Source organism: Dipodomys spectabilis, unplaced genomic scaffold, assembly GCF_019054845.1.
Source record: "Dipodomys spectabilis isolate Male_0828 unplaced genomic scaffold, ASM1905484v1 ptg000010l, whole genome shotgun sequence".
Lineage (NCBI taxonomy): Eukaryota > Metazoa > Chordata > Mammalia > Rodentia > Heteromyidae > Dipodomys > Dipodomys spectabilis.
This window is the reverse complement of record NW_024870687.1, coordinates 3400655-3427620: the sequence shown is the minus strand read 5'-3', so window position 1 is coordinate 3427620 and position 26966 is coordinate 3400655. Positions and strand designations below refer to the sequence as shown.

The 26966-nt window shown below is 39.7% G+C and overlaps 1 pseudogene; it reads left to right on the top strand.

The window, feature by feature from the left end:
• LOC122127981 overlaps positions 1-10920 on the top strand; it is a 63941-nt pseudogene extending 53021 nt beyond the window's left edge.
• The last annotated feature ends 16046 nt before the right edge of the window (positions 10921-26966 follow it).

Genomic DNA, 26966 nt, shown 5'->3' with positions numbered 1-26966 from the left:
CTAGAAACAACTAAAAAGTTTTTAGTAAGGATGTTCTTTCAGTAGAAAGGCCTGAGATGGAGAGAGGAAACAGCCCTGTGAATACCTCTGAGATGGCCTGTCATCAGCGTGGAGAAGTTGACTCCTGTAGTTGGACGTGTCAGTGAGAGGACAAATAAGTTGGCAGTGATTTCAGAAACTCTAAGGAAAATATCTGCTACTGGAAAAAGAGTGTCAGTTCATGTTCTAAGAAAATGTAACAGTAAAAATAACTAAGAAATCAGACAGCCCTGATCTGTCCAGGAATCTCAGACTGCCCTGACCGATTATCTCCCAACTCTATCAGGAAGCAATGTAGGTCGGGAAATAATCCAGGAATAGCGCCCTCAGCATTCCTGTGATTGGCCCCACCTACCCCAACTTATAATATGCTTGCTATGTATGATTTAACCTATCCTGTAACTGCTAAGCTAGAAAGTCCCTGCCCTTACTGGAAATGATCATTCCCCAACCAATAAACTTAAGACTAGATTTACTCCGAACCACCGACCTATCACAAAATCAGTGTTGTAATGATCCTTCCACCTGCTTCATACACAATAAAAAAACCATGCTGAACAAGAGATTGGGACTCACAATTTCTGACCTGCTGTGTCAGGGAAGATTTGTGAGTCCAGCTCGAGCCATAATAAACGACCCTCCTGCATTTACATTGGCAACGGCTCTCTGCTGGCCTTTGGAGGGGTCTGTGTCCTGGTACATCAGCAGGAAGCAGGAGGACAGCAAGAGTCCAGAAGACAGGGGAGGCACAGGAATGAATGCACCTTTCCGTGGAGATGCCTGGGCCATGCTTATGAAGTTCCCAACATGCACGTGTTGGCCACCACGCAAGTCCCTGGAAGTCCCACTGGTCTGGAGCACACTGCCTGTTCTAGATCTACAGTCCGAACTTCCCCGGTGGCCCTGGACCTGGCTGGGCTGGAGCTGCACCCACCAGCCATGCTTCCTCCACCCTGTTGCGCATAGCCTCCCAGCCACTGCCTGGTCTTCAGCATCTATGCCAGTCTGGCTCTCTGGGGCAGGCTGAGGCTGAGGTGACCATTCCGGGTGCCCGTTCAAGTCGAGTGAGGCCAAAGCTGTGGTGGAGCCAGTCCTCACACACTTCCAGGTATGTCCAGAAAGGATTGAACGCCACTGGCCCAGTGCTGCCGTCCTCTCCATCCCCAGAGTTTACCTCCATGTCCCCACCTTTGTTGTTGAAATTGTTCAGCCACTGTGATCTTAATTTTCATTGTCCTCCTTTGCAGTACTTGAGACTCCTTCCTCTTCTCACCAGGCCACCAGGCCCCATGGGATCCGCCCCAACAACCCCTCCTCACAGACACTCTCCACAATCAGGCAGCCTTTGGGCACGCTGCTTTCTGAGCCTCTGGCTTCCTGCCTCTTTCCTCGCTTTACCAGCTTCTGCCAAGGCCTCCTCTCCCCTCCACACTGCACCAAACCCCAACCCCAGTGTGGCCTCCCATGTGGCCTACACTCATCTCCCTACCATGCCCAATCCAACCCCAGTGTGGCCACTGCACTGGAGAAGACAACTAAGGTCCAGCAGCAGCAAAGATGCCACAGTGTACAGCTGGCTGAGAACGGGAGGCAGCATAGGTCTCTCTGATCATCTTCTCTTCACTTACTCAGGTATTAATTGAATTTAGTATTTAATTTTTGGTACACAAAATCTCATAAGTATCTTCTTATTAAGGCTTTGCAGAATAGCTGGTAGAAATGCAGTCCCAAAATTCCGATTGTGTGTTGTTTAATTTTTTTTGAGATTCAGAGATGTTTTAAGTAGTTATAATCATCATGAATTCTCATTTTCATAGCAGAGCGCTATTCGGAAAATAATTATTTATGCATCTATTATCAATTATTCACATGACTTGAAACTTAAAGTTTCAAATATTACAGGAAGTTCTTTGATTCATGTTGAGTCTATGTGAGTAGGTTGAGCTGTTGCATACATTCATTGTGTGTGTGTGTGTGTGTGTGTGTGTGTGTGTGTGTGTGTGTGTGTGTAGGGGGTGTATATGTATTATTGAAATCAGGGATAAGGATGAGCACTGGTCTGAACTTGTTTCCTTTTTCTGAGATATATGGTATTTCTGTGTTTGTGGTAGGCTCTGACTGCTTGCCTTTGCCGGATGTGCACTTTGCAGTTTTTTTTTCAAATAAGCTTCTTATTTCTTATTGAGCAGATAGGGCTCTGATATTGCTTTGCCTTTAATCTGCCAGCTAGGATCTTATTTTCCTCTTTAAAAATTAACATACAATATAAATTTTATCCCCTGTCTGATTTTCCCTTTAATTTACATTTTGAAATAAGTAGTATAAGAATTTTGATCTCTGTATTCATGAAGTTTGAATTTTCTGTTTAATGTAATAACTGCACACATTTGTTAGCACAAAGATCTTAAATTTCTTTTGTAGTTTTAGTTTAAAATACCCTCCTCCATGTTTTTAGCATGGGAAGACAAACAATTCCTAGTAAAAATGCTAACAATTTATCCTTTAACTATCAGATAATTCATAATTAATGTCTAGTAGCAAATGAATTCATTTGCTGAATAAATTTCCTTGATAGACCCGTGAACAAAAATACCCCTCATAGGTGCTGAGAAGGTAGATCAGTGGTAGACAGATTACCTTGCATGCATGAGGCCCTGGGTTTGATTCCTCCTCACCAGGCAAGCAGAAAAAGCCAGAAGTGGTACTGTGGCTTGAGTGGTAGAGTACTAGTCTTGAGCTGAAGAGCTGAGGGCAGCGACCAGGCCCAGAGTTCACCACCAGCGACAAAAATAAATAAATAAACAAATAAATATATAAATGAATAAAAAAATAAAACAAACTCATACACAAGTAAATTAATTTCAAAGGTTGATTACTATTTTAGTTATGGGCAGGGTGCCAAGATATAGCAGACCTCTGTCCCAAAGCTTCAAGAAGGATTTCAACAGTTGACAAATATTGAAAACAAAAAGTAAAAAACATAGCTCTGCCAATAACATATAGAATCTCCATTCAAACAGAAAGAAGTACTATGAATGAAATACTTTTTATAACATTTGTTAAGAGATTTTGGCTCTATATTAATTATCATATCAATTGACCTTTGAAAACTCTATAGGTGGGCCTGTATGTCAAGGGCCTCTAACTAAAACTGGAGGAGAGAATCATCAACCTGGACTTTTAAAAATTTTTATTGTTAATGTAGTGGACATGCGGGTCACCATTTTGTAATTTAGATAATGAGTTCATTTCATGTTCCATAATCTCATCACTTCTTTGCTCTTTCTCTGTTTTTCCCTCCTTTCCCTGCCCACAAGTGGTATAGAAAAAAAAAAAAAAAAAGAAAAGAAAAATCCATCGTTTCCAATTCCTTTAATTCATTTCAATATAAACATCAGTAGTTTTATGAGATTGTCAGGCTCTGTCTGCACATCCCGAACACTTATACTTCCTATTCCCAGTCATAACTCCCACCAGATTCTAAGATCCACAAAATAATTCTGTTCACTTTCCACACAAGAAGAAGCTGAGATTCAGAAAGATTAAGTAACTTACTGGAAATACTGGGCTGAGCATAGTGGCTCACTCCTATAGCCTTACCTACTCCAGAGAGTGAGATCTGAAGATCATAATTTGAAACCAACCAAGGTTGACATATACCTTACATGTTTATCTCGTTAACCAGCAGAAGTCAAGAAATTGTGTGATTCAAGTGGTACAGCTAGAATGCCACCAGACTTGAATGGGAAACCTAAAGATAGTGCCAATAGGATGATTTTTAAGAACCAATGCTGCCCCATACAAAAATCTGAGACACCACACACACACCTTTAAAAAGATGTTAGTACTGAAACCCAAATAGTTTTTTTAATTTTTATGTTTAGTTATTACCTTTATTGAGATATGACTTGATAGTCTTTGCTGATGAGCCACAATTTAGAACTTTGTTGTAATTATATCCATGTCTGTGCCAGAGAAACATTCTCCTAGTTGTCTTCCCCCGTTTCTAGCAACAATAAGTTGTCTCGTCTTGGCCCAGTTTCAAGTTCATTGTTCTAGTAGATCACAACCATCCTAATAACAAGGGTTATAGGTGGTAACTAATGTACTGGAAAATACCTGCCTTGGGAAAATAGTTCAAATTTTTCCATTCAGTGGAGGTTGTTAGGACACACCCATGATTACTTTGTGCTCAGTATTGGGAACTTTTTAGGTCCAGGAATTCAGGGCAAGCACTGTGTGCTATTTCATACTTGTTAACTTTAATTTCAGCTTCCTATTATCTACTTTAAGCATTGTGTGAAGAGAAAAATTGCCCCTACGAGACAGAAACACAGTACTAACTGTTGTTCTCAAAACACAAGAGGAGGGAAAGAAGTTCTGAAAGAGGCATATAGCTTAGACAATGAGTTCTTAGAAACTTGGGCTGCCTGTTAATCTTAACTTCAACATAGAAAGTCAGAGCCTGCAGTGGCTTGTAAGCTCCATTTATATTCCTGAGCATGCGGCTCCCTTCCCCTCAGCCCTTCTGATCCTTTACATCAGGGTTTCTTAGTGTGTCTTAATGTGTTCCTGTTAGTTCAGTGCACAGGTTAAAAAATTAAGCATGCCCAACCATGGGTTTCCATTGCCCTAGTAGACGTTTTGCATTTTAGGACATTCCTTCCAAGGAACGCTCTTCTTGGGCCCTCATGTGCATATGATCACAGAAGCGAATGTCTCACAAACCATGGAACGCAGTTGTTCAATGATGTTAACTCACACAGAGGCTCAGCCAGGTTGGGTTAGGAGCCTTTGTGAGAGGCCTTGGACTAGGCACTGTGGCAACACCCACAGTAATTCCTCAGAGCAATACCACTGATTAGAGGGCTATGGAGAGGTAAAAGGAGAGTGAATTTAACCAAGTTCTTATCTCAGAGAGAGAGAAATAGATTAGACAGAATGATAGGAGAGTGATTTAAAAGAAAAGAAGAAAAATGGAAATAAAATTTTAAATTTAAACAGTGAAACACTTAAAAATTATGTAAGTTTAAAGAAATGGTATTGAGAGAAGGATAGAATCAGAGGAGGTGAGGGATAGGAGACATGAAAAACTAAAAAATAAAAGTGCTTAAAATTAGTTATTAAAAAATTAAGGCTGGGAAAGTGGCTCAGTGGTAGAGTGCTTGCCTTGCATGCATGAGGCTCTGGGTTCGATTCCTCAGCACCACATAAGCAGAAAAGGCTGGAAGTAGCGCTGTGGCTCAAAGTGGTAGAGCACTAGTCTTGAGGTGAAGAGCTGAGGGACAGTGCCCAGGCCCAGAGTTCAGGCCCCATGCCCAGCAAAAAACAAACAGACAAACAGGAAATTATATAGGTATAAAGATAAAATATGGCTACTAAAGAATTATGCCTAAGAGCTTATGAATTGAGTAATAAATTTCTGGATTAAGTGTATATACCATGGGGTATAAGGTCTAATAATTGATGATGGGTATATATATGGGGATGAGCAGAATATCAATTAAGTCACTCAAAAAAGAAAGAAAGAGTAAAAAACAGAAAATAAAAAAAGTACCAAAAGATCAGAAGATACAAAAAAAAGCACATACACACATACACCTAAAATAAAAATTATGAGAGGAAAAGAAAGATTAATAGAAAACAATTTTTAAAAAGGTACAAAAAGAGTTATTTTTTGGAGAGGGGATGGGAAGATCCTTTATCTCCACTGTGTCCATAACCAGTCTCTTGGTGCAGTCTCAGGTCTGCTTGTGGTGTATGGTTTTCCTGTGGCTTGATTGGATTCTTAAGTCAGTTTGTTTGAGCAGGCAGAAAAATGCTGTGATTTACCCAGGATTTTGTGATCCTCTTTCCAGGCTAGTTCAATGGGAGGGAGATCTGCTTTGAGTATCACAAAACAGGGAGATGGCTGTTTCCTCTAGTTTCGAGATGCTGTGATGAGGATAGGTTCTGGGTAGGGTTGAGGTTTTTCAGCAAACTAGCTTTTCTCTGAGGGGCTAGCTCCAGAGACACTCCAAGAGCGCAGCCTGGATCCATTCTCAGGGTTTGTGTTTACTGAATTTTAGTTGATTTTCTAGGCTGCTGTAGGGAGGGGCAGCCTCTGGTTCTGTTTACACAGTGAAGAAAGTCTCTCCTAAGGTGGGAGGCGGATCTTCCTCTGTCTGGGCTGGGTGATTTTCCCCTGGGTGGAGCTGAGCCTGGCAGGTTAGGTCAGGTTCTTGTGACCTGCTAAATGACTCTTTTCTTTTCTTCCAAGGCCTTAGTTGTAGCTAGTTGCTCAGAGGGGCCTTTGTCAGTATGGAAGATGGAGATCTCTGGTGGTTGGGGAGGGATGGCTTTCCCTCCTCTGCTCCCTGAGAAGGAGTGAGGATGTCAGGTTTCTACTCATTCCAGAGTGTTGTTTCCTGAGTTGTCTCTGGTGTGTGATCTGCAGGATGAAGATATCTGCTCTTTGTCAGTTCTTGCTGGTGATGAGTAGAATCTGCTCACCCTCTGTGTCTGGTGCTGTTTCTCTGTTATAGGTATGGCCACTACGGCCACTGTCACTGCCGCCACATCCGTTGCAGCCTTGGCTACCGGCAAGTGCTCAGTTTTGCCTCCTTGTGTGGATTTTCCCTCTCTGGCCAAACTCTCTGTACCTGATGGCACACTTGGGGTGATTCTGTAGCCTAGGACTGTTCACTAAACAGTGTTTTGGAACACTAAAACTGCTTTCTGTGCTGGAGCTTGTTTAGCCTCCAGCTTCTCCTTTGCCATCTGCCTCTGAACATCTCTAATGAGATTCTTATCTCCAATTAGCAATCAGAAAACTAGAAGTGGACTCTGGTGGAGTGCTTCACTTCAGTTGAAGAGCTCAGGGACAGCACCGAGAGTTCAAGTCCCATGACTGATAAAAAATAGAAAGAAAGAAAACAAGTGAGTGCCCAGAGCCAGTGGCTCATACCTGTAAGTCTAGTTAGTCAGAAGGCTGAGATCTAAGGATCAAGGTTCAACACCAGCTTGGTCAGGAAAATCTATGAGATTCTTATTTTCATTTAACCACTGAAACCCATAAGTGACCATGTAACTCAAAGTGGTAGAGCACTAGCTTTGAGCACAAAAGTTCAGGGGCAAGATCCAGGACCTGAGTTCAAGCCCCACAACTGACAGAAAAAAAAGAAAAAGGAATGAGAAGCTACCTTAATGAAATAACTAGACAAGTACAATATACGGAATAATTCCTCCCTTCCTTCTTTTCTTCCTTCCATATGTTCACATCCTTCCCTCGGTTTTATCCTAGAACTTAAACTCAGGGCCTCATGTACTTTAGGTAGGTGCTCTACCAGTTCAGCCATACACCTGCTTTTTTTGCATTAGTCATTTTTGTTTTTGTTGGTCATGTGTCTTAAACTCTGTGCCTGGGTGCTGTCCCTGAGCTCTTCAGCTCAAGGCGAATGCTTTACTGCTTGAGCCACAGCACCACTTCTGGTTTTCTAATTGTTTATTGGAGATGAGTCTCACGGACTTTCCTGCCTGGGATGGCTTTGAACTGTGATCTACAGATCTCAGCCTCCTGAGTAGCTAAGACTACAGGCATGAGTCACCTGCACCCAGCTCTGCTTGAGACATTTTTGTGGTATGGTTTTATGTTTATGACCAGGCCATCATGGACCACAATCCTTCTTTTTACCGTTTCTGAGTAGATGAAATAAAAAGCACAATGCATTGGTTTCAGATATTGATTGAGATCCAATATTGTGAATGTTTTGCCTGGGCTAGCATCAAATCATAGTCCTCTCTGCATTAGTCAACACACAGCAGATAGCATTACAAGTGTGAGCTCCCATGCTTGGCTCAAATTTCTGACGACTAAAACATATGAATAAAATTTTAATAATTTCAAATGATGAATTTGGGGACAATGGGTGCTCTTACTTGCCTAGTTTCAAATTTCACCAAAAGTCCCAAATATTAACTTTTGATTTCCTGGAGTAAATCAAATAAGAAGATAAACTTTTATTTTATTTTATTTTTTATTTTTGTGGGTCCGGTCATGGGGCCTGAACTCTGGGCCTGGGTGCTGTCCCTCAGCTCTTCAGCTCAAGGCTAGTGCTCTCTACCACTTGAGCCACAGCACCACTTCTGGATTTTTTCTTTTTGCTTATGTGGTGCTGAGGAATTGAACCCAGGGCCTCAGGCATGCAAGGCAAGCACTCTACCACTGAACTACCTTCCCAGCCCAAACTTTTAAAAGCAATTAACTAAAGAAAAAAGTTAAACAGAAAACATCCTTACCATTACAACTTTGGATTTAACACCTTGTCAAACATTGCTTATATCATAGTTGTTTTTTTCTGGGCAGTATATTCCATACACGAATCATGCCACCACCAAAGTTGAGGGCTAAACAGCCTATTGGCTGTAGGTACACATACAAGGGAAGGCATGGTCCAGCAGCATTGTAGGTGGTAATGTCCCAACATAGGACTTGAAGGGTTAGGGCAGCCTAAATAGAGCTTTTTCCTTAGGAATAATACTCTATTAAGCCATACCTCTTTTTCTGGGTTTATCACTGATTAATTGGAGACAAGTCTCATGGACTTTCCTGCTTGGGCTGGCCTGAAATCATGCTTCTCAGATCTCAGCCTCCTAAGCTGTGAGGATTATAGGCATGAGCCACCAATGTCTAAATCAATTATTCCTTTAACAAAAATCAAAATGGCTACAGTATGGTTTAACAGAGAGCTTGAATCCTTATCAGTTTTGCTCCTGACCTGCTATTCTAATAGGACCCCACAAAATTCACATTCAATTCTCCACTGAAGTAGAGGGTATCCATTGCATGCTCTGCAGCATCATAAATCACTTGCTGGTGAGGAAAAATACCTCTTTTCCATAGGAAATGCTCAATAAATTCTGATTATTGAATAATCATAAACCTAGGAGATGGAAAATACCACTAGCCAATCACATATTTTTTTTGTTCATTGTGGTACTTGAACTCAGGGTCTGGGTACAGTCCCTGATCCATTTTCTAGCACTCTACCACTTGAGCCACAACCCCACTTCTGTGATGATTTTTTGTTGTTATTGTTCATGGGGCCTGATATCTGGGTCTGGGCGCTGTCTCTCAGCTCTTCAGCTTATAGCTAGCACTCTACCAATTGAGCCTTAGCACCACTTCCAGCTTTTTCTGCTTATGTGGTGCTGAGGAATTGAACTCAGGGCCTCATGCTTGCAAAGCAAGCACTCTACCACTGAGCCAACTTCTTAGCCCCCCACTTCCGGTTTTTGAGTGATTCACTGGACCTAAGTATCTCATAGGGACTTTTCTGCCCGGGATGGGTTTAAAACATAATCTTTCCATCTCAACTTCCTGAGTAAGATTATAGGCATGAGCCATCTGTCCATGGCTCCATCCACATTTTTATACAAGTGAATAAAGCTCAGTGATAAAGTGTCTTCCTCTTTAACCAAAAGCAGGTAAATAACCAAAATTGAATTTGAAATTCAGTTGAATCTGAGTCTATATTCTTAACAACTGGGTTGTAAGTTATTTGATCTTTGCACAGGTTTGTTAGTAGATACAGCACAAATGTCATGAATTTTCTATTTCAAATGGCCCATGACACAAAGTTGGGTGTGGTATGGTAAGCCTGTAATTCCATCACTTGGGAGGCTTAAGCAGAAGCCTGGTAAGTTCAAGACCATTTTGGCTATGTAGTAAGATGCCATCTCAGAAGGGCAGAAAGTAAATGGCTCCTGAATATATAAGCCTTGGCAGTTACTTTCCCATCTTCTGTGTCTACAATGAGAAGCTTAAGACTCTCCAAGGCCAAACAGAAAGCATGACCCAAAAGACTAACCCAAAACACCTGGATACCAGTTGTGTCGACTCATTCTTGGGCCAATAAAGTGTCACCCAAAGGCACTATTGAATAGTTGGGTCTATGTCCCCTCTTCTTCTCTCCAGAAGAGCCATTTCAAAATCATCATTCCTAGAAATGAGAAGACAGCAGTGATAGTAGGATTTCCATTCCAGCATATTTACAGGTCAGTGAGCACTTAGACATTGGCAACTATAATATTAAGTGACTAGCAAGTGGCGCACAGTACCTGAAGAAACTCATAGTTCATAGAATATGTTCTGTGAATTAGAACTAATTAAGTTTGCTACCATAGCTACAGCAGGTGCAGTACCAGTTTGGGGATGGCAGCAGCATCCTTAGCTCCAGCCCCTTGACCTCTGGAGTGCATCATGAAACCCAGCCACCCTTCACAAAGGCCGAGAGAGAAGGGGGCCACCATAGAATGCTAGGCTTTTATGGTATGTCATGAGACCATCACCTCACTTCTGTTTCCTGGCTGGATAAGTTGGGGCTGCATGCCTGTGTCACTTCACTCCTGATTCTGGTCTGGGTGGGTAAGTGCCGTGTGCCTGTACCACCTCACTCTTGCTTCTGGTCTGGCTGCTTGGGGGCCCGTGCCCGTGTCACCTCACTAATACTTCCAGTCTAGGTGAGTGGGGGGTAGTGTGCTTGTGTCACCACACTCCTGCTTCTGGTGTGCATGAGTAGGGGAGTAGGGGTCATGGTGCCTGTGTCACCTCACTGCTGATTCTGGTCTGGGTGGATAGGAGCCATGTGCTTGCACCACCTCACTACTGCTTCCTGGCTGGATGAGTCTGGGCTAATGCCCTTTTCACCTCACTCCCGCTTCATTTCTGGGTGAGTGGGGGCCATGTACCTATGTTTCCTCACTCCTGCTTCAGGTCTGAGTGAGTGGGGGTTGTGTGCCTGTGTTACCATACTCCTGCTTTTGGTCTAGGTGAATAGGGGAGTAGGGGCCATGTGTCTGCACCACCTAACTCGTATTTCCAGTCTGGGTCAGTCCGATTAGCTCTGAAGTAATTACTCTCTCCAGATGCTGTTTACCATCATGGACTGCAGCCCATGCCAGAGGTTAGACGTTTCCAATTCTCATAGCAAAGCATGACATTAAGGGATTAAGATGGCACCATGCTAGGTTTAAGAACTATGTTATAAAATTGTGCATGTGTGTGCGCATGTGCACTGGTCTTGGGCCTTGAACTCAGGGTCTGAAGTGAATCTGAGATATTTGATTAAGGTAGAGCTCTACTGCTTGAGCCACAGCTCAACATATTGCATTTTTGTGGTTAATTGGGACTAAAATTCTCCCAGATTTTCCTGTCTGGACTAGCTTTGAACATTATCCTCGGATCTCAGACTTTTCAGTAGCTAGGATTTACAGGTGTGAACTATGGGCGCCTCTGCTTGATTGCCATCCAGAGAGAATTGTGCTTAGTAAGTGTTCTGGAGTAAAAAGATTTGAACTCTTCAAATGAGCAGTGGTGAAAATACTCAGGTTCTAGCCTGGCATTGGTGGATCAGGCCTCTAATTCTACAGATTCAGGAATGTGAAATCTGAGAATTGCAGTTTGAAATCAGTGTGTGGAGGACAGAGTCCTTGAGACTCTTTATCTCCAACGAACTACCACAAACCCGGAAAGTGGCACTGTAACTAAGTGGTAGAGCACCAACCTTGAACAAAAACGCTCAGGGACAGCACTTAGGCCGTGAGTTCAAGTCCAATGAGCACAAAAACGAAACAAATCAAGAAAGAAACCTGGGTTCTTCAGTAAGAGTTTATCATTATAAATATCACTTTCCCATTATATTAAGCTCTGTCATAGGTACATGAATTTTAGGGTATTAAGAAACTTAGCTAAAAATATAGGCAGCATTTTGTGTGTGTGTGTGTGTGTGTGTGTGTGTGTGTGTGTGTGTGTGTTTGCCAGTAATGAGGCTTGAACCTGGGTCCTTAATCTCTTCATTGGATTTTTTTCCATTAAGGCTGGTACTCTGCCACATGGTCCACAGCTCTACTTCCAGATCTTTTTAATTCTTATTTGGAGATAACAGTTTTACACACTTTTCTGCCTGTGGAGGCCGATTCTGGAATGTGATTATTTGAATCCTGGTATAAAATATGTGTGAGCATATAGCTCTACTATAAGGCTGACTTACATTTCTTCAGGTGTATATGTAGGATTAATAGGCATTCTGCTTAGGCAGACATGAAATTTCAACATAGATTTGATTTGCATTTCCTTGATTATTAAAGATGTTGAATATTTTCATGTATTCCTTAGACACCTATATCTGTTTTGGGGAATGATCTAATCAATTCACTTGCCTATTTATTGATAAGATTGTTCTTAGGTTGTTTCATTTTTTTGAGTCCATACATCTAGATTTTAGGATTTCTTCTGTTACTCAAAAGGCAGGAGTTTAGGCTTATTTTACTTAATCTTAGCAAAGATGACTTGTGAGCTTCAAATTATTTAACAGATGATTGATTAAAAATGATCAGAAGGATGTGGCTTGCACAGGAGAGTGCCTGCCAACAACTACAAGTTCTGAACTCAGACTTCAAGGTCTATAAAAAAAGAGATATATTTTATTATTTTAAAACAATAAAATTTAATCAGTTATATACTCTCAAAATATGTAATTCTAAATATTTCATTATTATTCATGGTAAAACTATTGCAAATTTTAGCATAAGCTAACAATTTTAGTTTCTATTTTTTCCTTGGTAATCATTCAAGCCAACAAAACTGATAAAATACAGCTTTGGCCAGGTGGTGGTGGCTCATGTCTGTATTTCTAGCTACTCAGGAGGCTGACATCTGAGGATTGCAGTTCAAAGTCAGCCTGAGCAGCAAACTCTGTGAGGCTCATCTCTAAACAACCACCAGAAAAATAGAAGTAGTGCTGTGGCTCAAGTGGTAGAGTGCTTTCCTTGAGCTGAATAGCTGAGGGACTTCCCTCAGGCCACAAGATCAAGCCCCATGACCAACCAAAAACAAAACAATACAAAACAAAAATCCAACTTTATAGGAAGAGGAAGAATCTCCAAGTTTATATTCAAGATTTTTTAATGCTTGTGGCAAATGATTTATTCGGTAGAAAGTGGACAGCTTATATCTGAAATTGTGATAAAATTGTTACTATGTGGTTGATTTTCTCCCATTTATAATTTCATTCATCTAACATTGTTGAAGATGAAAAATCCATCAAGGACATGACATACTATTTGGCAAAACTGGTAAGTTGAAATGACTATTTTTTTCCCAAGTTTGGCAAAGTAACTGTGGTTTTCCTTCCCTCCCCAGGATTTGAACAATGAAAAAAATTTTCCCAAAAGTGAGGAAGACAGCTCATAGTCAAATAATTCGAAGATAATGAAAAGAATGTTTAAGACACATAATATATTTAATTTTGAACCTTCCTTTCAAGAAACTTCCAATAAACTTAGCAAAAATTGGTTATAGGTATTTATATCAAAGAGCTCACTGCAGGTGCCTCATACCTATAATTTGTTACTCAGAAGGATGAGATCTGGGATTGAGATTGGAGCCAGCATGGAAAAGCAATAATTGCATGGATGATGTCCCCTGCTGTTAGATCATATGTGCCTTCCTCCCATCCTCAATGTGAAGCTGTCTCCCCACATTACCATCCTCCTGAAATATTGACATTATCATTGTAATTTCTGGTTTTCTCCTTCAGCATGAAAGGTTCATGGAGCAGGCAACTTGCAGCTGTATTCACATCTGTTTCTCCAGTTGCCTACAACATTGCTTGGTCCTTAGTGCTTAGTAGCCTTGTGTAGATGAAACTGCCCTGCTCATGTAATCTCAGAATTCAGTCAGGAAAGCTCATCAAGCTGTGATCTTGTGGTTAATAGTTAATTCTTCTAATTATTTTTTTCTTCTTTGTGATCTAAAGTCCATGTAAGGGTGAGATCAGTGGCTGACACCTATCTGTTGTAATGGCAAAGTTGACTGTGACATCATAGAAGTTTATTGTGAAGCTGCATGAAGACTCATCTATCAAAGCACTGCAAATCGTAGCCTTCTACATTAAGGGGTAGATTTAACAGCTCTGCAATCAAACCATCATTCGCTCTCTGCTGGATTCAGACTCAGCCTCCTATTTAAAATAAAGAAAAATTCAAGACATGTTTTTTATGTCACTGAATTATGGAAATGTCCCTCCAAACAAAAAAATAAGAATGCCATTAGTGGAATGTAAATACAAGGCAAGGAACAAAACAAGCATAAAATTTCCTAGGGAAAAAATCACAAGTTGCATCTGCTACAAAAGTTGGTCCTTAAAACTAGGACTGGATTCTGACACCAGTAATCCTAATATAATATAAGGTAATGAAAGTTTTATTTTTGTGCCAGTCCAGGGGTTTGAACTTGCACTCAGAGCTCTGAGTTCTCTTGCTCAAGGCCAACAATTTACTACTTGAGTCATAGCTCCACTTCTTGTATATTTGGTAGTGTAGTGGTAATAAGTATTTCCCACATTTTTCTGCCTGTGCTGGCTTCAAATTGTGATCCTCGATGTCAGCCTCCTGAGGAGGATTACAGGCATGAGCCACCAGTACCAAGCTAAAAGTTACTTTTGTGAAATATAAAAATAAGATATATAAAGCAACATAAACAAAAAACATTAGAACAACAAAACTGAAACAAGTTATATAAAAGATATAAAAAGACAAACACGAAGGCCCCGACTTCAAGCTTCAGGAACAGCACAAAAGAAATAAAGAAGTGTAGAAGAAGAGAAGAAATAGTCAGTGACAGACTTTTAAATTAATCAATCACAAAATTTTGCAAAGTAGAAGGGTATAAAATTAACCCTCAAAAATCAATGGCTTTTCTGTACGCCAACAATGAGAAAAGTGTGGCTGAAATTAGGAAAGCAACTCCATTTGTAATAGCCCCACAAAAAATAAAATACCTAGGAATTAACTTAACCAAAGAAGTGAAGGAACTCTATGATGAAAACTTTAAAATCTTGAAAAAGGAAATCAAAACATAACTTAGAAAATGGCAAAACCTCCCATGATCCTGGACTGGAAAGATTAAAATCCTGAAAATGGCAATACTTCCCAGGGCTATCTACAAATTCAATGCGATACCTATCAAAATTCCAACGTCATTCTTCAAGGAAATATAAGAGGAAATCCAAAAATTAATATGGAACAATAAAAGACCCCCAATATCAAAAATGCTCCTCAAGTGAAAGAACACTGCTGGAGGAATATGAATACCAAATTTCAAACTCTACTATAAAGCCATAGTATTCAAAACAGCTTGGTACTGGCAAAGGAACAGACCTCAGGACCAATGGTATAGATTTGAAAACCCAGAAATGAACCTACAGACCTATAGCCAACTAATCTTCGATAAGGGAGCTAAAATAATAGAATGGAAGAAAGACAGCATCTTCAGTAATTGATGCTGGCAAAATAGGTTAACTGCTTGTAGAAAACTAAAGCTAGATCCTTATATATCACCCTGCACCAGAATCAACTCCAAATGGATCAAAGACCTCGGAGTCAAAGAGACACTCTGAAAACATTACAGGATGGAATAGATGAAACCCTAGATCTCCTTGGCTCAGGCCGAAATTTTCTGAATAGAGAGCCGGAAACACAACAAATCAAAGAAAGGTTGGACAAATGGGATTGCAAGGAGTTGCAGAGCTTCTGCATGGCAAAGGACATAGCTAGCAAGAATTATAGAAAGCTTACGGATTGAGAGAAGATCTTCACTAGCCATAAAACGGACAAGGGTCTCATAACTAAAATATACTTGGAACTCAAAAAATTAAATCCCCCAACAGCAAATCCTCAAAGAAACAACTGCCCAATAAATAAGTGGGCTAAAGATTTAAAGAGAAACTTCTCTGAAGAAGAAAGAAGGATGGCCAATAGACACATGAAGAAATGCTCAACCTCCCTAACCATAAAAGAAATGCAAATCAAAACAACATTGAGAAACCACCTCACCCCAGTTAGAATGGCTATAATCAAGAACTCTAACTACAACAGATGCTGGAGGGGATGTGGACAGAAGGGAAACTTACTTCATTGTTGGTGGGAGTGTAAACTTGTTCAATCACTTTGGAAAGCAGTATGGATGTTCCTCAAAAGACTTCACATAGAGATCCCCTATGACCTAGCAATCCCACTTTTGGGCATTTACCCAAATGTTTACAAACAAGACCACACTAAAGCTACCAGCACAACTATGTTTATTCCAGCGTTATTTATCATAGCTAAGATATGGAACCAACCCAGATGCCCCTCAGTGGATGAATGGATCAAGAAAATGTGGTATATATACACAATGGAATTCTATGCCTCCATCAGAAAGAATGACATTGCTCCAGTTGTTAGGAAATGGAAAGGCTTGGAAAAAATTTTATTAAGTGAAGTAAGCCAAGCCCAAAGCAACATAGGTCCCATGATTTCCCTTATTTGCAATATCTAGTATGTGTATGAGTGAAGCAGAAAAGGTCAGATAATGTGATGTTATGAAAATGAACCCTTAGATATGTATTTTAATGTTTTTTTCTTTCATGCATTTGTTTCTAACGCATTTATAAGATTATTTCTTCGTTGCTTTGTATGTCCCTCCCCCACAGTATAACCCCTTCCTTCACTATATTTGATGTCGGTATAATTTGTGGAGGAGATGGGGAAAAACAAGTCCTTTAAAGATACAGGTGGACCCGTTGCAACTATGAGAAGTACAAGTTGTCATGTCGAAAACGAACTTTACAACTTCAGTACAGGGAGTAGGGGGGATTGGTTGCGGTGGCTGGGGGAGGCCAGGAATGTATTTGAAGGGTAAACAAAGGAGGAAGCTGTAATGCTTGACATCTTGCCAATGTATTTGTAACCCTTCTGTACAGTATGTTCACAAAAATTAAAATTAAAATTAAAAAATAAATTAATCAATCATTGGTGGCTTACACATGTTGTATTAACTACATAGGAGGATAAAGTCAGAAAATAACAATTAAAGGTAAGCCCAAACAGGAAATTCCATTGGCCAATTTTCTGTGTGTGCTAGTCATGGGGGTTGAATTTGTTCTACTTTACTCTAGGCTGGAGTTTTATCAGTCTCATTATTGGAATCACTACCAGCTAATTGGAGATAAAGAGTATCATGGAATTTCCTATGCAGTGTGGCTTCAACTTTGATCCTCAGATTTCAGCTCCTTAAATCATTCTGTAATTTCCATTAGACTGCTATGTTCAATGATCCCCCCAAAAGAAGAAAGAAAACAGCTGGAGCTTGACGTGTGGCTCCAATGGCAGAAATGAGACAATGATTTCGGGGACATTACCAACACCTTTAGATCAATCTCCAGGAACAGTATACACAAGAATAAAATAAATAAATGAAAAGAAAGGTGGAAGAAGAAAAGAGAGAACCAATTTCAGAGGTTAAAATGAGCAAAACTGAAATAGGTTACACTTGTTCTTGTAGTTACTCAAGGGTCTCACATCTGAGGATCAGTGTTCAAGGCCAGCCAAGGCAGGGGAGTCCATGGACTCAACTCTAATTAGGCAAATATGGTTTAAAAACAAAGCCCCGAATTGAGCTGTGGCTCACATATTAGAGGTCTAGCATTAAAAATATAGTGGGACTGAACTGGAAAGCTGACTCAGTGGTCGAGTGCTTGCCTTGCATGCATGATGCCCTGGATTCAATTCTTCAGCAACACATAAGCAGAAAAATCCAGAAGTGGCACTGTAGCACAAATGGTAGGGCTCTAGCCTCAAGCTGAAGAGCTGAAGGACAGTGCCCAGGACCAGAGTTCAGGCCCCATCATGGGCAAAAAAAATAGGGATACAGGTGGACCCATTGCAACAATGAGATGTACAAGATGTTATGTTTAAAAACAAATTTACAACATTGGCTCAGGAGTGTGGTTGTCAGGGCGATGGGGGTGTGGTAGGAAGATGGCTAGGGATGGGAAGGGGGAAACAAAGGGGGAGGCAACAATGCTTGATAAGAAATGTACTCATTACCTTGCTCATGTAATTGTAAACCCTCTGTATGGCATTTCCACAATGAAAAGAAAAATAAATAAATGAAAAAATAGATGAGAAAAAAATTACTGGGACAATACATAGGCTCTGATTTATAGCCCCAAGCCAGGCATACATGTGGAAATATAAAAGATAGAAATTAAAATATGTGTTGGAAAATCCAACTAAATTTTCAAAATGAGCATGAGTTTTTGTTTCATGTGTGTAATCCTAGATACAAAGATAGATAAAATCTAAGGGTTATGGCGTCTCATCATCAAATCACCAGCAAAACAAACAAGAAAACAGAAGTGAAGCTGTGATTGGAGTTGTAAAGCACCAGTCTTGAGTGAGAAAGCTATGAAACAGTGCCCTGGCACAGAGATCCAGCCTCAGGATCACAAAAATAGTCATAAGAAGAGAACCTGGTGCTGGTGACTCATGCCTGTAATTCTAAAACCTCAGGAGGCAGAAATATGGGAATCCAGTATAAAGGCCAATCCAAGCAGGAAAGTCCAGAAGACAGTTGTTTGTGGGCCATCCTGGGGCTAGTACTGTACTACTCCGAGGTTTTTGGAAGTTAATTGGAGGTAAGGATCTTAGACTTTCCTGCTCAACATGGCTTTGAACCATGAAGGTCAGACCACAGCCTCCTGAAACAGTCCAGGAATTGCATGAGTTCCTGCTCCAGGAGCAACACACCCAAAACAATGAAATTAATAAATGTAAAGAAGGGTAGAAGGAAAGAACCAATAACCGAGGCTTCAATGAGCCAAACAGCCAATCATTGATGGCTCATAATAACTCTAATTCTAGTTACAAAGGAAGCTAAAATCTGAGGATAATATTTAAAGGCCAGACCAAGTAGGAAAGTTCATAAGACATGTGTGTGTGTGTGTGTGTGTGTGTGTGTGTATGTGTGTGTATGTCTGTGTGTGAGACCTGTTGCTTGAACTTGTACTGTTTTGTTTAAGGCTCTACTAATCTCAGCTTTTTAGTGGTTATAATTGGAGATATCATGGACTTTCCTACCCATGCTGGTACAAAATTTGATCCTCAGATTGCATCCTCATGAATCAGGTCTGGCTCTACATGATAATCATTTCTAATTAACCATTAAAACAGAAAAAAAAAAAAAACAGGAATTGAGCTGTAGTTCTCCTGGCAAAACTGGGAAAATGTTTCTGGGACAGCACCCAGACCCTGAGTTCAAGCCACAGGACAAATACAGAAGAAATAAAAGGAGAACAGAAGTACAAAAGGAAGAGTCAGTGAGAGTAGTTGAAATGAGTCAAACATTTGTTGTTCACACATGTTATATGAGGTAGTCAGGAGGATGAAATCTAAGGATCACGGTTCATGACCAGCCCAGGCAGGAAAGTCCATGAGACTCATATATCTAATTTGCACCAAAAATAAGTTACAAGCTGTGCTTTGGTTCATTTGGTTGAGTGGTAGTCTTAAACAGAAAGCTTGGAACAGCACCTAAGCCCTAAGTTGAAATCCTAGACACACATTTCAAAACAAAAACAAAAACAGAAACAAAAAAGCAGAAACTAAAAATGATGGGTAAAGAGAAACATAAAGTTTCAAAATGATCATGGGTTTTGGTTCATGTTTATTCCTAGTTATTCACTTTCAAAAAGACACAAAAAGAAAGAAAAAAGACCACAAATTATAAAATATGGGAGAAAGCGAAAATTATCATTTCAAAATTAGCCATGTGTTTTTGGTTTATGTGTGTATTCCTAGCTACTAAGAATGTTGAAATTGAGGATCATAGCTCAAAGCCAGCCTGGGCAGGGCAGTGACTGAAATTTTTATCTCTAAGTACCCAGTAAAAGCTGGAAATGAAGGTGTGACATTAGTTGTAAAGTACTGAAATTCCATGAAAAACCTGGGAAACAATTCCCAATTCAGCCCTAAGTCGACCAAAAACAAAACTGAAAGAAGAGAAGAAATTACCATTTGAGATTTAAGCCTGAGACTGGTGATTCTTGCTTATTATTTTATCTATTCAGGAGGCTGAAGTCTGAAGATACCAGTTAAAAGCCAGTCCAAACAGGAAAGTCTATGGGGCTTTTTATCTGTGTGTGCCAACCTTGTGCTTGAATTCATGTAGGAGCACTACCACTCCCAACGTCTTGGTATTTAGTTGATGAAAATAGTCTCATGGACTTTCCTGCCAAGGATGGCTTCAACTACAATCCTCAGATTTCAGCCTCCTATGTCTTGCTGGGTTTTACATGAGACTCTTATGTCCAATTAACCACCAAAAGGAAGAAAAATAAAACCTGGTGATTGAACTGTGGCTCCAATGGCAGAAATGAGAAAATATTTTCTGGGACAGCATCCAGACCTTGATATACACCAACACACACACACACAAAGTATAAAATAAATAAATGTAGAGAAGGTAGGATAAGAAAAAGGCAATTTCAGAGATTAAAATGAGCTAAGCATAGGTGGCACACACCTCTGATGGTAGCCACTTGGGAGATTAAAATCTGAGGATCACATTTGAAAGCCAGCCCTGGTAGAATTCATGGACTCAAATGTAAGTAGCTACTTAAAAGAAAACAAAAAGTAATAGCCACAAGTTATGTGGTGGTTCGTGTCCTAGTGTTCTAATCTTGAATAAAAACTTCTGGGCCTGCACTTGATTTTTAGACCCAGGACCAGCATACACAAGGAAATAAAAATACAAATAAATAGGTATAAGAATGGCGGGGAATGTGGCTTAGTAACAGAGTGCTTGCCTACCATGTTTGAATCCCTGGGTTTGTTTCCTCAGTATCTCATAAATAAAAAAGACTGAAAGTGGCACTGTGGCCCAAGTAGTAGAGTTCTCACCTTGAGTAACAGAAGTTCAGGGACAGTGCTCAAGCCCTGAATTCAAGCATCAGGATTATGAAAAAGAATAAAAATGTTGTGAGAAAATCCAGTTAAAGTTTCAAAATGAGCAATGCATGAAATTTTGGTCAATATATGTAATCCTAGTGAGTCAGAAGGCTGAAATCTGAAGGTTGTTGTTCATAGCCAGCCTGGACAGGGAAGTGCATAAGTCTGCAACTAACCAGCAAAAAACACCAGAAATAAAACTGTGGTTGTAGTTGTAAAGCAACAGCCTTGAATGAAAAGCCAATTGAAACAATGCCCTGGCTCAGAGATCCAGCCTCAGCATCACAATAAGAAAATTAAATGGTTGGAAGTAGAGAACCCAGGACTCTTGGTTCATGTCTGTAATTCTAGAAATGCAGGAGGCTGAAATATAAGATCTTATGTAAAGGCACACCCAATCAAGAAATTCCAGGAGACTGTTTTGTGTGTGGTGGCCACACTGGGGATAGGTTTTTGTTGATTGATTGGAGATAAGAATTTCATGGATTTTCCTGTCCAGGCTGCTTTCAAACCATGATGGCCAAATTTCAGCTTCCTGAGTCAGGCCAATACTTGCATGAGTTCGAGCTCCAGGCCCAACACAAACAAAAAGAATGAAATAAATGAAAAGAATGGTGGAAGAAGACAAGAAAGACCAAGTAACAGAAGTTTCATTGGGGACTCATATTTGTAATTCTAGCTACTTAGGCTAAAATTTGAGGATACTGTTTAAAGCTCAGCTCAAGTATAGGTGTTCATAAGATGTGTGTGTGTGTGTGTGTGTGTGTGTGTGTGTGTGTGTGTGTGTGTGTGTTTGGCAGTCCTGGTGCTTGAACTTGCACTATTTTGCTCAATAATCTACAACTCTCAGATTTTAGTGGTTCATTGGAGAAAAGAGTGTCATGGACTCTCCTCAATTTTCAACCTCCTGAATCTGGCTTAGCTATACATGATTATTTTCTCTCCAATTAACCTCCCCACAAAAACCAAATGTTCTGGTTGGTCCCATGTATGCCCTGAGACAACATCTGAGCTTCAATTTCCACTCCAAGGAAAAGTAAAAAAGAAAAAAAAAAAGAAAAAAGGTGGAAGCAAGCACATATTAATGTTTTAAAATGACCCAAATGTTGATGGTTATATGTGTAATCCTTTTTACACAAGAGGCTGACAACTGACAATTGCAGAGTCAAGTCAGTCTAGGAAGGAACATGCTTGAGATTCTTATCCCCAGCTACACAACACAAAGCCTTGAGCTGTGGCTGAGGTGGTAAAGCACCAATCTTGAGTGTAAAAGCTAAGATATTGGCCCCAATGACAGATGTCAAGCCACAGGACCCATAAAATTTTCAAAGGACAGAGGATGAAGATAGGCTGAAATCTGAGAATCATTGTTCAAAGCTACCCCATGCAAGAAAGTCCATGAGGCTTTCTCTGTGTATGCATCTGTGTGCTATGTTTGGCTTGAATTTATGCTGTTTTTTTCAAGGATAGAGCTTTATCACTCCGACTTTTTCAGTGATTAATTGGAGCAAAGAGTCTCATGGGATTTCCTGCTTTGGTTGGCTTTGAACCGTGATCCTCAGATTTCAGCCAACTGATTCATGCTGGGCTTTGCATAAGACTCATCTCCTATTAACTACCAAGAGTTAAAAAAAAACCTGGAGTTGAGCTGTGGCCCAAGATGCAAACTGGGCAGTCACATTCTAGGACAGCACCCAGGGTTTTAGTTCAAGCACAAAGACAAAACAAATATTGCCACGAGCTATACTTTGGCTTATGTGCAAAGCCACTACTCTTGAAGAAAAAGCTCTGGTATTGCATCCGCGCCCTGATATATAGCCCCAGGACCAAAACATATACAAAAGTAAAAAAAAAAAAAAAAAAAAAAAAACAAGGAAAATTTTAACAAGATAAAGTGGAAAAAAACATATTAATATTTTTAAATGACCAATGGGTTTGTGGTTCATGTGTGTAATCAGAGCACCTCAGGAAGCTGAAATCTGAGGATCACTGTTTGAAGCCAGAATACCCAGAAAAGTACATTAGAAACTTATGTCAAATAAACAAAAAAAGCTAGAAGTGAAGCTGTGGTTGAATTTGTAAAACATTGTCCTTGAGTCAAAAAGCTAAGAAACAGAAGGGCACTGCTGGCTCTACACTGTAATCTCAGGAGGTTGAGATATGAAGACCATGGTTCAAATCCAGCCTTGTCAGGAAAGTTCATGAGACTCTTGTACTCCAATTAACCACCAGATAACCTGAAGTGACTCTGTAGGTCAACTGTTAGAGCATTTGCCTTAAGTTGAAGACCACAAAGACAGCATCCATGCCGAGTGTTCAACCCCTACCCCCCTTCAAAATAACTAAGGAACAGCAATGTGGCCCAAAGATCAGGTCTACTGGACAAAATAAAATGTACTGAGGTTGAAGGCAAGAAAGAGCTGGTTAAAAATATTAAAATAAGCTGGACACCAGTGGCTCATGCCTGTAATCCTAGCTACTCAGGAGGCTGAGATCTGAGGATCACAATTCCAAGCCAGCCCAGGCAGCAAATTCTGTGAAACTCTTATCTTTAATAAAGCACCAGAAAACTGGAAGTGGTTCTATGGCTCAAGTGGTAGACTGTTTGCCTTGAGCTGAAGAGCACAGAGACAGCAACTAACCCAGAATTTAAGCCCCACAAATGACCAAAAAAAAAAAAAATATTAAAATGTCTGCGGTTGATTTCTCATGCCTTTAAATCCTAACTACCCAGTAGGCTGAAATCTAAGGGTTGTAGTTCAAATCCAACCCAAGCAAGAAAATCCATGAGACTTGTTAATGTAATTACAATTCTAGGGCTTGAACTTGCCCTGTTTTACACAAGGCTAGATACAGTTCTACTACCCGCAGCTTTTTGGTGATTAATTGGAGATAAGAATCTCAGATTTTACTGCTCAGACTGGCTTCAAATTAAGATCAGATTTCAGCCTCCTTAGATGTGCTGGGCTTTGCATGAGACTTTTCAAAAGAATGAAGCTGGAAGTTTATCTGTGGCTCAATTGACAGAACTGAGAAAAATCTCTGAGACAGTGGCCAGTCCTTACATGCAGAAAAAAATATAAAATTTTTCTTTTTTTTAATTTTTATTTTTTATTGTGAACATACTGTACAGAGTGGTTACAATTACATGGGCAAGATAATGAGTACATTTCTTATCAAACATTGTAGTCTCCTCCTTTGTTTCCCCTTCCTATCCCTTCCCATCCTCTCCCACTCCCCTACCTAATCCTCCCCACTACCCCCCCATCCCCGCACCAAAGTTGTAAAGTTCATTTTTCGATATAACGACTTGTACATCTCATTGTTGCAATGGGTCCACCTATATCCCTATTTAAACGATTTGTTTTCCCCTGCCCCTCCACAAATCATACCGACATCAAATACAGTGAAAGCAGGAGTTATACTGAGTGGGGGAGGGACATACAAAGCAACAAAGAAATAATCTTATAAATGTGTTAGAAACAATCGCATGAAAAAAACATTTGAATACATATCTTCGTGTTCATTTCCCTAACATTTTCAAAAGTAAATAATAGTAGTTGTATAATATAGAAAAAAATCAAAAACCATGTTTAATATGATACAAAGGAAAACTATGTTTCTTTTTAAATGTAGCAAATGAGAACATATAGAAAGCATGAAGTTTCAAAATGACATGCTGAGAGTAGGGAAAAAGGAAAAATTTAAAAATTCATGTAAATATTAAATACAAGCTGACATGACCAAAATATAATGTGATCAGAAACTTATCTCTCAGTTATCTATCACTTGCAATTACTTACAAATAATTGTCCCTCCAGTTTCAGCAGCAACCATGGAAATTTAGACATAACCTCTCTATGCAGCCTATACTGTGTAAGGGTCTTCCTGTTTTAGCCTCTTGAATTAGATCTGCAGGCATTGCCCTCATTTTAATATATGAGGTTTCCTTTAAAATTTAAAATTAATATTAAAATAATGGATTGTCTGTAAAGCATGACTAAACATCAGAGATCCACCAGAGATCCTCTGAGGGATACAATCAAAATATTAGAAAAGCACCTACCACTCAAGGTAGGTAACAGAAAGAAGATTTAGCATTTTTTGGATGTGCTGGGGATGAACGCAGGGCCTCATGCTTGCTAGGCACGTATAAAATTCAGTGACATTAATTATATCCACACCATTACCTCTATTTGTGAACTATCTTGTTGATACTGATGGAATCCACACAATCATTGAGTAATAATCACCCCAATAACCTGCCCCAGAAATTTTAATCTTCCATTTTCTCTTATAAAATGGTTTAGTCAATGTTTCACATAAATAGTAGATTATTTTTTATGTCCATCCGTGACAGATATATATTAATTGCAGCATTTTTGTGGATGTCATAATCCATTAATGCTTACCTCATATTTTGTAAACCTGTATATCTGATAGACAATCCAGGTAATTCCAGCTTCTGACTATTGTGAACTTTGCTGTTATTATTGGCATATGAGCTATTAGTTTTTTCTTTTCAGTTCTTTTGGTTACGCAATGAGCAATGGAATTGCTGGGTAATGTGGTAATGCTATGTTATGTTAGAAGAATGTGTCATATTGTACCATAATTGCTATATCACTTTTCATGAGCACAGAAATGTACAAAAGGTCAATAAAAATGTATTTCAAATGTATTTCAAACCTTCCACAGATGTGCCCTAAAAAATCTTTTTTTTTTTTTTTTTTTTTGCTTTTTACTTGCTTTTATTTAGGCCATGCAGGCCTGGAGCTATGTAGCCTTGTCCAGAGCTGAAGTGAGAACAATTCCAAATGCCGCTGACCTAGCCTCCAAAAACATTTAATCTAGTAGCCATTTTCTCTAGAGATAAAATTTAGTGATTATATGCATTTTTACTCTTCTAAAATAAGGTTTTGCATTTTAAAATGACTTACATAAATGTAACGCCTCTGTGTACCTTCTTTTTATTAAGAAGAAAAATTATATTTTTATATATATATATATTATATTTATATTTTTATATTTATAAAGGACAAAAAAGCTTCTCAGCAGGAAATTACATTACAATCACAGTCTGATTCTGACCCAAGCACATAAAATACAATACAAAAAATAATACAATAAGAGCTCATCTAAAGTAAAATGAAGAGTAAGGCCAGGCGCAGAGGTCAAGTGGTAGAGCACTAGGTTGCCCAGCACCAGCCTCTGAATCAAAACCGCAGTATTGCCAAGGGATAAAATAAAGTATTGAAAGTTAAGGAAACAGCATGTGTTTCTAACACATTTATAAGATTATCTCTTTGTTGCTTTGTATGTCCCTCCCCCACAGTATAACCCTTGCTTTCACTATATTTGATGTCAGTATAACTTGTGGAGGAGATGGGGAAAAACCAGTTGTTTAAGGATAAAGGTGGACCTGTTGCAACAATGAGAAGTACAAGTTGTCATGTCCAAAACGAACTTTACAACGTTGGTGTGTGTGTGGGAGGGGGGGCTGGGGGGGGAGGAAGGAGAAGGATTGGGATTGGGGGGGAGGGGGGAGGCTGGGAAGGGATGTGAAGGGTAAACAAAGGAGGAGGCTGCAATGCTTGGTAAGAAATGTGCACATTATCCTGCCCATGTAACTGTAACTCCTCTGTACAGTATGTTCACAAATAAAATTAAATTAAAATTAAAAAAAATGAAAATATGATGGACAACAAAGAGGGACACACCTGTAATCACAACACTTGGGAGACTAAGCAGTAGAATTATGAAATTAAGATCAGACTTGGCTACATAATGAGACTGCATCTTAAATAACATAGAATAAAATAAATCAAACAAAAATTTTAATGACTAGGGTGTAGTTTAAGTGTAATTAAAGTAGTTTTGTATGCACAAAAATTACATGCTTTGATAACTACAACTTTCAGTTTACACTGCAGTACAAGGTGCTCAGTGGCTGGAATCCCTCCTGAGGAAATCTATGGCAGTTGATGCACTTGTATTCTTGGCTGGACTGAGGGTTTTGCTAGGCAAACAGTGTTTTGATCTCAATTCGTGGATCCCACTTACAACTCTTTTTTTTAGTACACCACCTACAAATCTCTCCCATCTCAATAACAGGGCCT